Source organism: Dermacentor silvarum, chromosome 10, assembly GCF_013339745.2.
Source record: "Dermacentor silvarum isolate Dsil-2018 chromosome 10, BIME_Dsil_1.4, whole genome shotgun sequence".
In the NCBI taxonomy this organism is placed as follows: Eukaryota; Metazoa; Arthropoda; class Arachnida; order Ixodida; family Ixodidae; genus Dermacentor; species Dermacentor silvarum.
The window spans coordinates 77160381-77173156 of record NC_051163.1 but is presented as its reverse complement, the minus strand read 5'-3'; positions in this window follow the sequence as shown (position 1 = coordinate 77173156).

The window sequence follows — 12776 nt, the reverse complement described above, 5'->3', positions numbered from 1 at the left end:
ATTTGCCTAACTTTAGTATATGTCTTGTGATTTATTCTGATGTTCCCCCTACAATAATGCCCTAGAGGGCGCTGTAGGTATTGATATAAATAAATAAATAAACGTGCAGCGGCAAGCTTTCGGTGTTTGCACCTTGGATACCGGAAGAGAAGGTATTTAGAAACATAACGGCCTGAGTAGTGCTTGCATTACCGATTTATTTGCACTGTTACAAACATGGTATTTAACGTGCACATTCACAACCTCCAGGAACAGACGAAAGCTGCAAGCACCTGACGAAAGAATAAGCATCCAATTCCGAACGCTATCTCCAATGAAAATAAACAACGCGGAGTATTTTCACATAAACGGCTTACGAAACAATCCAACGTAGTAGCAAGTAGGCAACGTAATTAATTAGCTGTGATATTCATAGTTAGTGCTTTCTCCGAAAAAAACTATTATGCAGTTATTGATGCAACATCAACATCTCACAAAAAATCCGCGAAATCATGAGCGCGACGTGGAGGTGTCATAATACGCCTATATTTAAACTCATGACTTCTTCCTTAAACTGCTAAGCGTTATGTATCACAAGCTTACTAGTTTAACAAGTATGGGCGTGCGCTTCTGAAAATAACATACATGTCCGCTAAGCACGCTATCGGAGAATCGTACGAGCATCGCGAGAACGCTTCCACTGAGCTAAACGACGAAGGCTGCGTGCATACTGAACAAAATGACTCCATTAATGAACCCAGATGCCATTGATGAGGCGACATTAGCCATTTTAGTTTACACGCAGATGCCGTGCATGTTATTAAATAGAGAAAGCCATCTCTGAAGTTTTTTAAACATGAGGTAAGATAGAACAATATTCACCAGCAAGTGTGCAGCAGTTGAAGTCTCGATCAAATTAGCAATGCATCAGGTGTGCTCCTACTGAAACTGCGGTCCATCCCCCCCCCCTCCCCGACATCATTACTACGCAAGAAAATATATTTGCTTAATTACGCTACCTCTTGTCGGTCGACAATCCGTTGGCTCACAGGGTTAAATATGCCAATTCGACAACTTACCCTAACTACAACAACACATTTGAATAAGTTTACTGCCTGAGTAAGGTGCTCGCGGCAGCCACCCCGCCACGAAAACTTTGAATCTGCCGATCGCATGAACCAAATTTTGGCAGTGCCTGAAAAACGTTGTTTTTCCGTTGAGAAGGTCAGCGTAGTGTATTAGAAAACATACTCATCAGGCGTTAAAATACGTGACTTTTCGCCTGCTCGCGAGAATAGTAATATTCATGTGAAATTTAGGACAGCTGCAGTTTTAAATACCCTTACATGCACAAATCTTACACGCGTTTCAAAACATCGTCAGATAGCTCGGTTATATTGGCACCGGCCAATCTCATTACATTGCTCCAGTCTACATTTCATAGCACTTACATCGAACACCCGTTAGGAGAAGTATTTACAAGTGGGCGGCGATGTAAATAAATTTCTGAGCTGCGCTTTAAATAAACTTAAATTACGAGATAGCACAAAAGCTTGCGAGCACTGAAACATGCTTGGAAGCACAAACAGGATGAAATCGAACAAAACAACGCAGAGGTCACCATTCAGATAGCCTGCACGTATAAATACCTAAGCGTAGTTAAATCTGCAGGCGAGCGTGGTCAACTAGAAATTGCTACAACTTTTACTACACATAAATTGATAACAAATCAAAAGTGCTTCCAATGGCCTCTTTACATTTCGGTTAATTATCGCTATACAATATTACTTGCTTCTCTAATAAAGGAAGAGCGAATTTGTCAATTATGACAAATTTAGGCGAACTTGCCTGCTAAAGCAGACAAGCATTATCTTGTAAATCACTCACAAAAGTAAGCCAGCTTAAATTTCGTTCTACTTTCGATCACCGTAGGTAAAACAAAACCAATGTCACAAAAATAGGACGGTGAGATTATACTGACAAATAGCATGTGTATGTATGTCTTTTTTCATATTGCACAGCCTTATCAGGAGTCTAAATATTTTAGGCGCTAACTACGTCGTATTGAAAAGCTTTGCTCCTTTCGTAGCGGTCTGCGAGCAATGCCGCTTTTGTTAGTTGGACTGAGGTGACGTCAAACAATGAACGGCGTCCACGCAAACCAAACCCAAGGTGCACTGATTGCTTACACGGATAATAAATAAAATTTTCACATTTTTCGCACCCATAGTGTTCGAGCAGTTCGCGTGCTCACTCACATCGATATGCATCAAATATTCTAGTGCAACTAAAGCAACAATTGTCAATCAATGTATAGCATCATTAACGTCAAGACTGCCTGACGCGCGATATGCATGATATCTAGGGACTCAAGCACACTCCTAGTGTCCACGCAACAGGCACTTTTTCTCACAGATATCAATATACAGAAGAATAAAAAGCTTCTAAATACCTGGGCATCTGTTCGTTAGAAATAGGGATCGATGCGGCTTATGGGCATCGAAATGGGAATGACAGGATTGAAGTTCTGGTTCTCGCGGTCAGATGCTTCGCAACCCATGACTTGCAAGCATTCGATGTACGCACACTGGATACGGGGAAAAAATTATTTAGAAACATAAGGGCAGGCCTAGCAGTTCGCTTATAATGCTCGTACGGATCTTTTTCGCAGTGTTACAAACATGATAACGTGCACATTACACAACAATGAAGGAACATATCAACGCTGGAAGCACCCTGCGAAATAATAACCATCCGAAGTTCCTAACGCTATCTTCAATGAAAGAAGGTGAGGATTTTTCCCTCAGGAGCTCCATATCTGGATTTTGGCATTGCAAAATAAACAAAATTAGAGCATATAAAGTTCCCCTATCAATGAGAAGAAATTTGAGCCCGCTAGTTGCTGCGTTGTTTGAAAGTGCACAATTGTTGAGAGAGCACATTAGATGAGGCACAAAGATTTACATTCTGCCACTCCCTAGCACTGCCGCGCTAAAACCAGTGTGTATCAAATAGCTTGCAGGCTAACGTAAACGTCAACTATCATTGCCTCCTGTTTTTCAAAAGTTATAGCGTCAAACTGCGCAATTGCTGTTGCTGTAGCCAGTTGCGGGAGCCAGTTTCTGTAGGAAACTATTAAATCGCATTAGCCGAAATTGCAAATCAGCTGGCAAAATGATATGATATGCATAGGTATCTTTGAAAGCAAGTGTCACAGTGTGTACAACTAGAGAAGTTCATTTATGGTTTAAAATGCTATAGTGCCCAGGACTATTTAAATACAAAAATAACCACACTCTCGGCAACAAATCACATTATCGAAGCGCCAGAACAAAACACTTCGCGGGGCGTATACGAGTCACGTAGAGCATATTGCGAACACACTAGCGGTATTGACACACATAAGCAATACTGCACACACACCGACACGAAACTTTGTAATGTTGTATTGAGTACATTTTCCCGGACATCTTACTCTTCCCAACCTTCTGCCACTATGTATGTCTCTGTATATTATCCGCGCTTTCATAATCAAGAATAACGCTCTTTCCTTACGACTTTCAACGCTAAGCGTGACTGCCTCTTAATGAAAGCTACACGTACGTCGATCTCTTCGCCGTCCCATAATTGCGACCCTTCGTTAGGAGATTAAACATGAAAATATCTTAGCTGTTTACACTCAGTTTCACACAAAGCAGACAACACCGCGGAAGTGAGCAAGTTGTGTGGTCATGGAAATCTCACTTCGCTCGTTTTACAGAGCAGCCGATTTTTTTATTGTTTTTCTAATAGCGACGTTTTCTAAGGAATTACGACTTCATGTATTACAAGTACAACTTCTGGGTGCAAAATTACGGCAAAATGTGTGTCATACGTCCACATTTGTCCTTCTGGTATGTGGTGAACTATGTTACGTTTTCGAGTACCAGCAGCGGACTGCGGCCGCTGGTCGCCCAAACGTACCGCTCAGCTCGTTAGTGGTAAATAAGTTAAGGTCTGCGGCGCCTTCCTTGTAATACTTGCGTCATATTTCCCGACATTAAATTTTGAGACTTAACGCTATATTAAGTTACATGACGTACAAATATATGTCTTTCTTGTATATGTGACCCATTATTTTTTGGCGCGAATGAAAACAGTGAAATAGCCTAAGTCTCTCTACCGTTCGTATAGCATTGCCTGTTACGGAATAACACTGATTATAAATTGTCTGGACAAGCGTGCACACGCAGAGTCATAACAGGGAAAGAAAGGGTTTTACTCACCTCCACAATGATGACGGCGGCCCACGATCTTGGCTGACGCAGGGAATAGATTCCTCTCGAATGTCACGGCCCCCCCCCCCCCCCCCCCCCCCCCCCCCCCCCCGCCCCACCGTGACACTGGCGCCCCAACAACACCCCGAAAGCAAAGCGAAAAACATCGGTCACAACAAAACGAAAATTCCGGCGGCGCCCGCTACATTATGGCGGTTCGAATGAAGCGTGCATGTTTGGCCGCTCATCGCAGGTACGGCCAATTGGCCCACGCATCGCTGAAGACTACGCAGTCTGCCGTTTCGAGCATTGGAACACTGAGTGGCAAAAAATAGAGGATTGTTTGTTTGTGCAAACAAGATTCCCGGTATGACGAAGAAATCCGACATGTAAGTCTGTAGGTAGGCGGCACGTTCTTGTTTGCATTCCTGATATTGCAGGCAAGCTTACGAGAGAACTTGTTTTCTATACCACAACAGAAAAACTAAATGCGCCGTCACTCAGCTACTCTCAACACACACACAAACTCACAAGTGACATCGTGTTGGCGCCTTATGACAAAATAAAAAAAGACGAGAAATAAAGCGTTGCCCGGTCATGGTGCCTAGATGGACATTAGGACACAAGGGACCACGGTGCATGCACAGACGAAAGGGTGCGAATATATTACTACCAAAGAACTGGCAGTGAATACACATCAGTCGATTATAATAGAAAAAAACATTAAATTATGGGGTTTCACGTGCCAAAACCACGATAACATTATGAGGCACGCCGTAGTGGGGGACTCTGGAAATTTGGACCAGCTAGGGTTGTTTAACTTGCACCTAAATCTAAGTAGACGGGTGTTTTCGCATTTAGCCCCCATCGAAATGCGGCCGCCGTGGCCGGGATTCGATCCCGCGACCTCGTGCTCAGCAGTCCAACACCATAGCCAATTAGCGACCACGGCGGGTGATTATAATAGAGTTTATATCATATTGTAACAGACAACTAGACAACCAGCGCATTTGCTATTATTTCAGCGGGGCGGGTAATAGAAAATGGACGTAAACCACCATTTCGTACTTCAGTACAGCCAGTATATATTGTAAGCGTAAACATATATGAATCGGTTTGTTATGCCGTAGCAAACATTGGGAGGGTACGAATCTCGCGGTGTAATAGAGGTGCGGTTTGCCTGCCGTTAACTGCAGCAGTATACACCATCACTGTCGGCGTCTGGTTAGAAAACGCGTCTTTCACGGCGTCATGGCTTCAGCAGGTGGTTCATAACGACTATAAGTTGAGAAAGTTCGTAGGGATTCGTGCTATACTGAAATGCAAGCGTGCAAACACGCTCACAAGTAGGAATTTAATCTAAATGGCCAACTGGGCGATTTTGTGTGCAGTCATTGTAAGAAAAAGTTTTGATGTACAAATACGACGGAACACAAGGTGAGCACTAACTATAATCTATACTGCACAAGGCAGGACAATCACCTCCATGCTTTTCCTGAAAACATCCTAATCGCATCGCAACAGCGAATCTTCTGCCACTTCCAACGCGTTTGCATTTCCTTGGTACCTATTCATAATGGATCACCAGTTGTCTGTGCCGCACATTACAAAACCTGAACAATTCTCACCTAATCCAACACCGTTTCACACTATCCGAAGAATTTCATCACAGCTGTATTAATAACAGCTACCATGAAATGTACAAACGTATTTCTGTTGGTGAAATTTCAGGCAGGGTTACAGTATTGAAGAAATGGATATGTTCTTTTGTTCTCATTTTTTGTTATCAAGAGCATACGACATTCCTCAAATAATGATCGGCTGGTCGGGCGGGCAGGCCTGCAATCTATCAATTCTAACCGATAATAAGAAATAATTGCAAAACTTTCACCATAGCACCAATTTTATTGTCACTTGTTTCAACTTACAAGCACTCTGCTCGCATCATCGGATATCCTTTTATCTTCTTCTTCAAAGCTCTTCTTCTTTTTCTCCATTCTGATGGCTTGCAGATCTACATAGACAAGAAGTATTCGCAATAACACATCTCTCCGCCGTTTACATTTGGATAAGGTATGAGAAATGTAAAGCATTCGACTTGTTTGCATTTATTTTCATTACTTCGTATAATATCGGCGTTCTATAAATTAGGTGACAGACCGCTCGACGACATGATATTTATTCGCTTCCTCAAGGGAAAGAAGCATTCCGAAACTAGCGCGTTATGACGACCTGACACGCAGAAGGAAAGGATACATACAGGCGCTCATTTGCGACTGGTTATCATGTACTGAGTAACCCAACTGCCATATCCTATTGTAATTAGCATTACACGGTGAAGAAGCTAACGACTGTATAGCTCTACAGCACAAAATATTCGGATGAGCGTCGAGATTCGTATATAAAGAAAAGTAAAGAACACTGGTGGCGAAAGGAAGTCGTCTTGATTAAAACACATCGTAATCGCTTCCTTTAAAAACAACAAAAACTCAGCACACCAAAAATGTTAGCTATTAGGGTACAGAAATCAGCGAACATTGAAGCGATCTATCAGGCTGAAACAACAATATCATAAAATAAACATTACCAAGAACACAGGTACAAGCGACGTAATTATTACGAATTACGGAAACAATGCAACGCAGTAGCAAGTACAAACCTAAATTATCAACCCTGATATTCAAAGTTAGTGCTTTCTGTGAAAAATCTATTATGCACTATTAAAATTTAACAACAACACGCGCTCATATCAGACACCAAGGCCTCGAAATCATGAGCACGACGTGGAGGTGTCATAATTCACTTATAAACTCATGACTTCTTCCTTGAACTGCGAAGAGTTATGTATGACAAGCTTACAAGTTTGGCAAGTGTGGGTGTGGAGGAGGTGCATGTCCGTTAAGCCTGCAGTCTGAGACTGCTGTACGGGCATTTCGAGAAAGCTTACACTCAGAGCTAAACAAGGAAGGCTGCATGCATACCGAACAAATTGAGACTACTAAACGTACCGCGATGTAATCGAGGAGATCGCATTAGGCGTTTTAGTTTAATTACGGATGCCGTGGATGACATATTACATGAAATACGGAAACATGTCTTTGAAGGTTTTAAACATGACGCGGCAACAGCGGCAAGCATTCGGTGTGTGCACCTTGGATACCGGAAGAAAAGGTATTTAGAAACATAACGGCCTGACTAGCGCTTGCATTACTCGATATTTATTTGCACTGTTACAAACATGGTATTTAACGTGCACATTGCACAACACTCAAGGAACAGACGAAAGCTGCAAGCACCTGACGAAAGAATAAGCATCCAAAAGTTCCGAACGCTATCTCCAATGAAAAATAAAAAACACGCAGAATTTTCACATAAACGGCTTACGAAAACAATCCAACGTAGTAGCAAGTATACAAACCTAAATTATTAGCTGTGATATTCATAGTTAGTGCTTTCTCAGAAAAAACTATTATGCACTTATAGAATGCAACATCAACATCTCACAAAAATGCCGCCAAATAATGATCGCGACGTGGAGGTATCATAATACGCCTATATTTAAACTCATGACTTCTTCCTTAAACTGCTAAGCGTTATGTATCACAAGCTTACTAGTTTAGCAAGTATGGGCGTGCGGTTCTGAAAATACCATACATGTCCGCTAAGCAGCTATCAGAGACTCGTACGGCCATCGCGAGAACGCTTCCACTGTGCTAAACGACGAAGGCTGCGTGCATACTGAACAAAACTACTCCACAAAACGAACCCCGACGCCATTGATGAGGCTACATTAGCCGTTATAGTTTACACGCAGATGTCGTCATGTTATTAAATAGAGAAAGCCATCTCTGAAGTTTTTTAAACATGAGGTAAGATAGAACAATATTCACCAGCAAGTGTGCAGCAGTTCAAGTCCCGATCAAATTAGCAATGCATCAGGTGTGCTCCCACTGACACTGCGGTCCATCCCCCCCCCCCCCTCCCCGACATCATTACTACGCAAGAAAAATATATTTGCTTGATTACGCCACCTCTTGTCGGTAGACAATCCGTTGGCTCACAGGGTTACATAAGCCCATTCGACAACTTACCCTAACTACAACAACACATTTGAATAAGTTTACTGCCTGAGTAAGGTGCTCGCGGCAACCGCCCCACCACGAAAACTTTGAATCTGCCGATTGCATGAACCAAATTTTGGTAGTGCCTGAAAAACGTTAATTTTTCCGTCGAGAAGGCCAGCGTCGTGTATTGGAAAACATACTCATCAGGCGTTAAAATACGTGACTTTTCTCCTGCTCGCGAAAATAGCAATATTCATGTGAAATTTAGGACAGCTGCAGTTATAAACACCCTTACATGCACAACTCTTACACGCGTTTCAAAACATCGTCAGGGAGCTCGGTTATTTTGGCACCGGCCAATCTCATTGCATTGCTCAAGTTTACATTTCATAGCACTTACATCGAGCACCCGTTAGGACAAGTATTTACAAGTGGGTGGCGATATAAATAATTTTCTGAGCTACGCTCTAACTAGGTAAATTACGAGATAGCACAAAAGCTTGCGAGCACTTAAACACGCTTGGAAGCACAAGCAGGGTGAAATCGAATAAAACAACGCAGAGGCCACCATTCAGATAGCCTGCACGTATGAATACCTAAGCATAGTTAAATCTGCAGGCGAGACTGGTCCACTAGAAATTGCTATAACTTTTACTAGACATAAATTGATAACAAAACAAAAGTGCTTCCAAATGGCCTCTTTACATTTCGGTTAATTATCGCTATACAATATTACTTGCTTCTCTAATAAAGGAAGAGCGAATTTGTCATTTACGACAAATTTAGGCGAACTTGCCTGCTAAAGCAGACAAGCATTATCTTGTAAATCACTCACAAAGGTAAGCCAGCTTATCATTTCGTTCTACTTTCGCTCACCGTAGGTAAAACAAACCTAATGTCACAAAAATAGGACGGTGAGATTAGACTTACAAATAGCATGTGTAGATATGTCTTTTTTTATTAGCGCGGCCTTATCAGGAGTCTAAATATTTTAGGCGCTAACTACGCCATATTGAAAACCTTTGCTCCTTTCGTAGCGGTCTGCGAGCAATGCCGCTTTCGTTAGTTGGACTGAGGTGACGCCAAAGAATGAACAGCGTCCGCGGAAACCAAACCCAAGGTGCACTGAATGCTTGCACAGATAATAAATAAAGTTTTAGCATTTTTCGCACCCATAGTGTACGAGCAGTTCGCGTCCTCACTCACATCGATATGCATCAAATATTCGAGTGCGACAAAAGCAACAATTGGCAATCAATGTATAGCATCATTAACGTCAGGACTGCATGACGTGCGATATACATGATATCTAGGGACTCAAGCACACTCCGAGTGTCCACGCAACAGGCACTTTTCTCACAGATATCAATATACAGAAGAATAAAAAGCTTCTAAATACCTTGGCATCTGTTCGTTAGAAATGGGGATCGATGCGGCTTATGGGCATCGAAATAGGAATGACAGGAATTGACGTTCTGGTTCGCATTGTCAGATGCTTCGCAACCCATGACTTGCAAGCATTCGAAGTATGCACACTGGATACGGGGAAAAAGCTATTTAGAAACATAAGGGCAGGCCTAGCAGTTCGCTTGTAACGCTAGTACGGATCTTTTTCGCAGTGTTACAAACATGATAACGTGCACATTACACAACACTGAAGGAACAGATCAACGCTGCAAGGACCCTGATAAATAGTAACCATCCGAAGTTCCTAACGCTATCTTCAATGAAAGAAGGTGAGGATATTTCCCTGAGCAGCTCCATATCTGGATTTTGGCATTGCAAATTAAACAAAATTAGAGCATATCGTATTGAAGTTCCCCTATCAATGAGAAGAGATTGGAGCCCGCTAGTTGATGCATTGTTTGAAAGTGCACAATTGTTGAGAGAGCACATTGGACAAGGTACAAGGATTTATATTCTGCCACTCCCTAGCACTACTGTGCTGAAACCAGTGTGTATCAATGAGCTTGCAGGCTAACGTAAACATATTACTAAACAACAATTGCCTCCTGTTTTTCAAACGTTATAGCGTCAAACTGCGCAATTGCTGTTGCTGTAGCCAGTTGAGGGAGCCAGTTTCTGTAGGAAACTATTAAATCGCATTAGCCGAAATTCCAAATCAGCTGGCAAAATCATATGATATACATGGGTATCTTTGAAAGCAAATGCCACAGTTTGTACAGCTAGAGAGGTTGATTTATGGTTTAGAATGCTATAGTGCCCAGGACTATTTAAATACAAATATAACCACACTCTCGGCAACAAACCACATTATCGAAGCGCCAGAACAAAACACTCCGCGGGGCGTAAGAGTCACGTAGAGATTATTGCGCACACACTAGCGGTATTGACACACATAAGCAATACTGCACACACACAGGCACGAAACATTGTAATGTTGTATTAGTACATTTTCCCGCAGATCTTACTCTTCCCAACCTTCTGCCACTATGTATGTATCTGTATATTAAACGCGCTTTCATAATCAAGAATAACGCTCTCTCTTTACGACTATCAACGCTAAGCGCGACAGCTACTAAATAAAAGGTACAGGTACGTCGATCTCTTCGCCGTCCCATAATTGCGACCCTTCATTAGGAGATTAAACATGCAAATATCCTAGCTGTTTACACTCAGTTTCACACAAAGCAGACAACGCCGCGGAAGTTAGCAAGTTGTGCGGTCATGGAAATCTCACTTCGCTCGTTTTACACAGCAGCCGATTTTTATTGTTTTTTTTAATAGCGACACTTTCTAAAGAATAACGACTTCATGTATTACAAGTACAACTTCTGGATGTAAAATTGCGTCAAAATTTGTGTCATGTCTACACATTTGTCCTTCCGGTATGAGGTGAACTATGTTACGTTTGCGAGTGCCAGGAGCGCACTGCGGCCGCTGGTCGCAGAAACGTACCGCTCAGCTCGTTAGTGGTAAAGAAGCTCAGATCTGCGGCGCCTTCCTTGTAATACTTGCGTCATATTGCCGCAGAGATCTCTCCACGCGAAGTATCCTTCCAGGCGTCTCATCGCACCGCCGTTAGAAGAGCGCCAGCAACACCACGCGCATGGCGTGACAGCGCGTGTCTCTCGTGCACGCGAACGCGGCTGCGCGTGGGCTCAATCTGCGGACGTGGTTGACTGTGGAACGCGTTCCTGTTAACTGTGCTCGCCAATTGTGTGTGCGTGTTTTAGTCTTAAGTTTCCGGGCACAAGTTCGCCCACAATAAACCAGTTGGTTTAGTGTGATTCACTGAAAAGTGCTACATTTCTGGTGGAGGTGCTGGGAATGATTGGAAGTCCCCAGTACGCAAGAGAGCGGAGCCCTGACCCTCGGCGATTGGAACACGGAGAGCTGACTCCAGTACACCAGCGGACAAGCCGCCGCCTCCGAGGAGACCCGCCTGAGTTCGGACCGCTTCCTGTTGCTGCCGCATTGCAGGCAACAGTTACCAGCGACGGCACAGCCATGACCAGCTCGGTGGCATCGTCGCCGCTCATCGTGTACCCACCACGTACGCCTAAGTCCTTCCATGGCGATGCCTTCGAAGATGTGGAAGATTAGTTAGAACATTTCGAGCGAGTCGCAGATTTCAATGAATGGGACAAGGCACGGAAGCTTCGCAACGTGTACTTCTCGTTAGAAGAGTCAGCGAGGACATGGTACGTGAACCATGAAGCAGCGTTGTCTTCGTGGCAAGAATTTCGGCGACAGTTGCTTGCCACGTATGCCAGCACCGATCGGCGAGAGAAGGCAGAGAACGCCCTACAAGCCAGAAACCAGCGCACTAACGAAAGTGTCGGCATGTACACCGAGGACATGTCCCGCCTTTTCAAACGTGCGGACCCAAACATGACCGAAAATAAGAAACTACGCCATCTGATGCGTGGCGTTAAGCAAGAGCTGTTTGCAGGACTCGTTCGTAACCCACCATGCAGTGTTGCTGAGTTTTGCACCGAGGCGACGACTATAGAAAAGGCGCTGCAGCAGTGTGCCCATCACTACAATCGTGATGTCAGCAGTGCACCAGCCGACCTCCTGTCCGCAAGGCCAGGCAGCAACACCGAAGCGCTAATAGAACTGGTGCGTTCTATCGTAAAGGAAGAGCTTCGAAAGCTGCCGCTATCGCAAGCCACGCCGACAGCTTCAACTCTCGCCGCCGTCAATCGCGATGAAGTTCGGCATGCCATTCCGCAGCCAGGATTTGAGGCACCGCCTGTGCATCTCGAACAAGCGCCACCGGTACGTCGCGTGCCGACGTACGCTGATGTGCTATGCCAGCTATCCGTGCATAATGCTCCATTCACAGCTCCCAGCAGCCGCCAGCCGACTCCACGCAGTGAACCCCTTCTGGCAGAGCTGAGGCCACGAAAAAGCGACGTGTGGCGTGCACCCGACCGGACGCCACTCTGTTTCCACTGCGGAGAAGCTGGACACCTTTACAGAATGTGCCCATATCGCAGGGCAGGTCTTC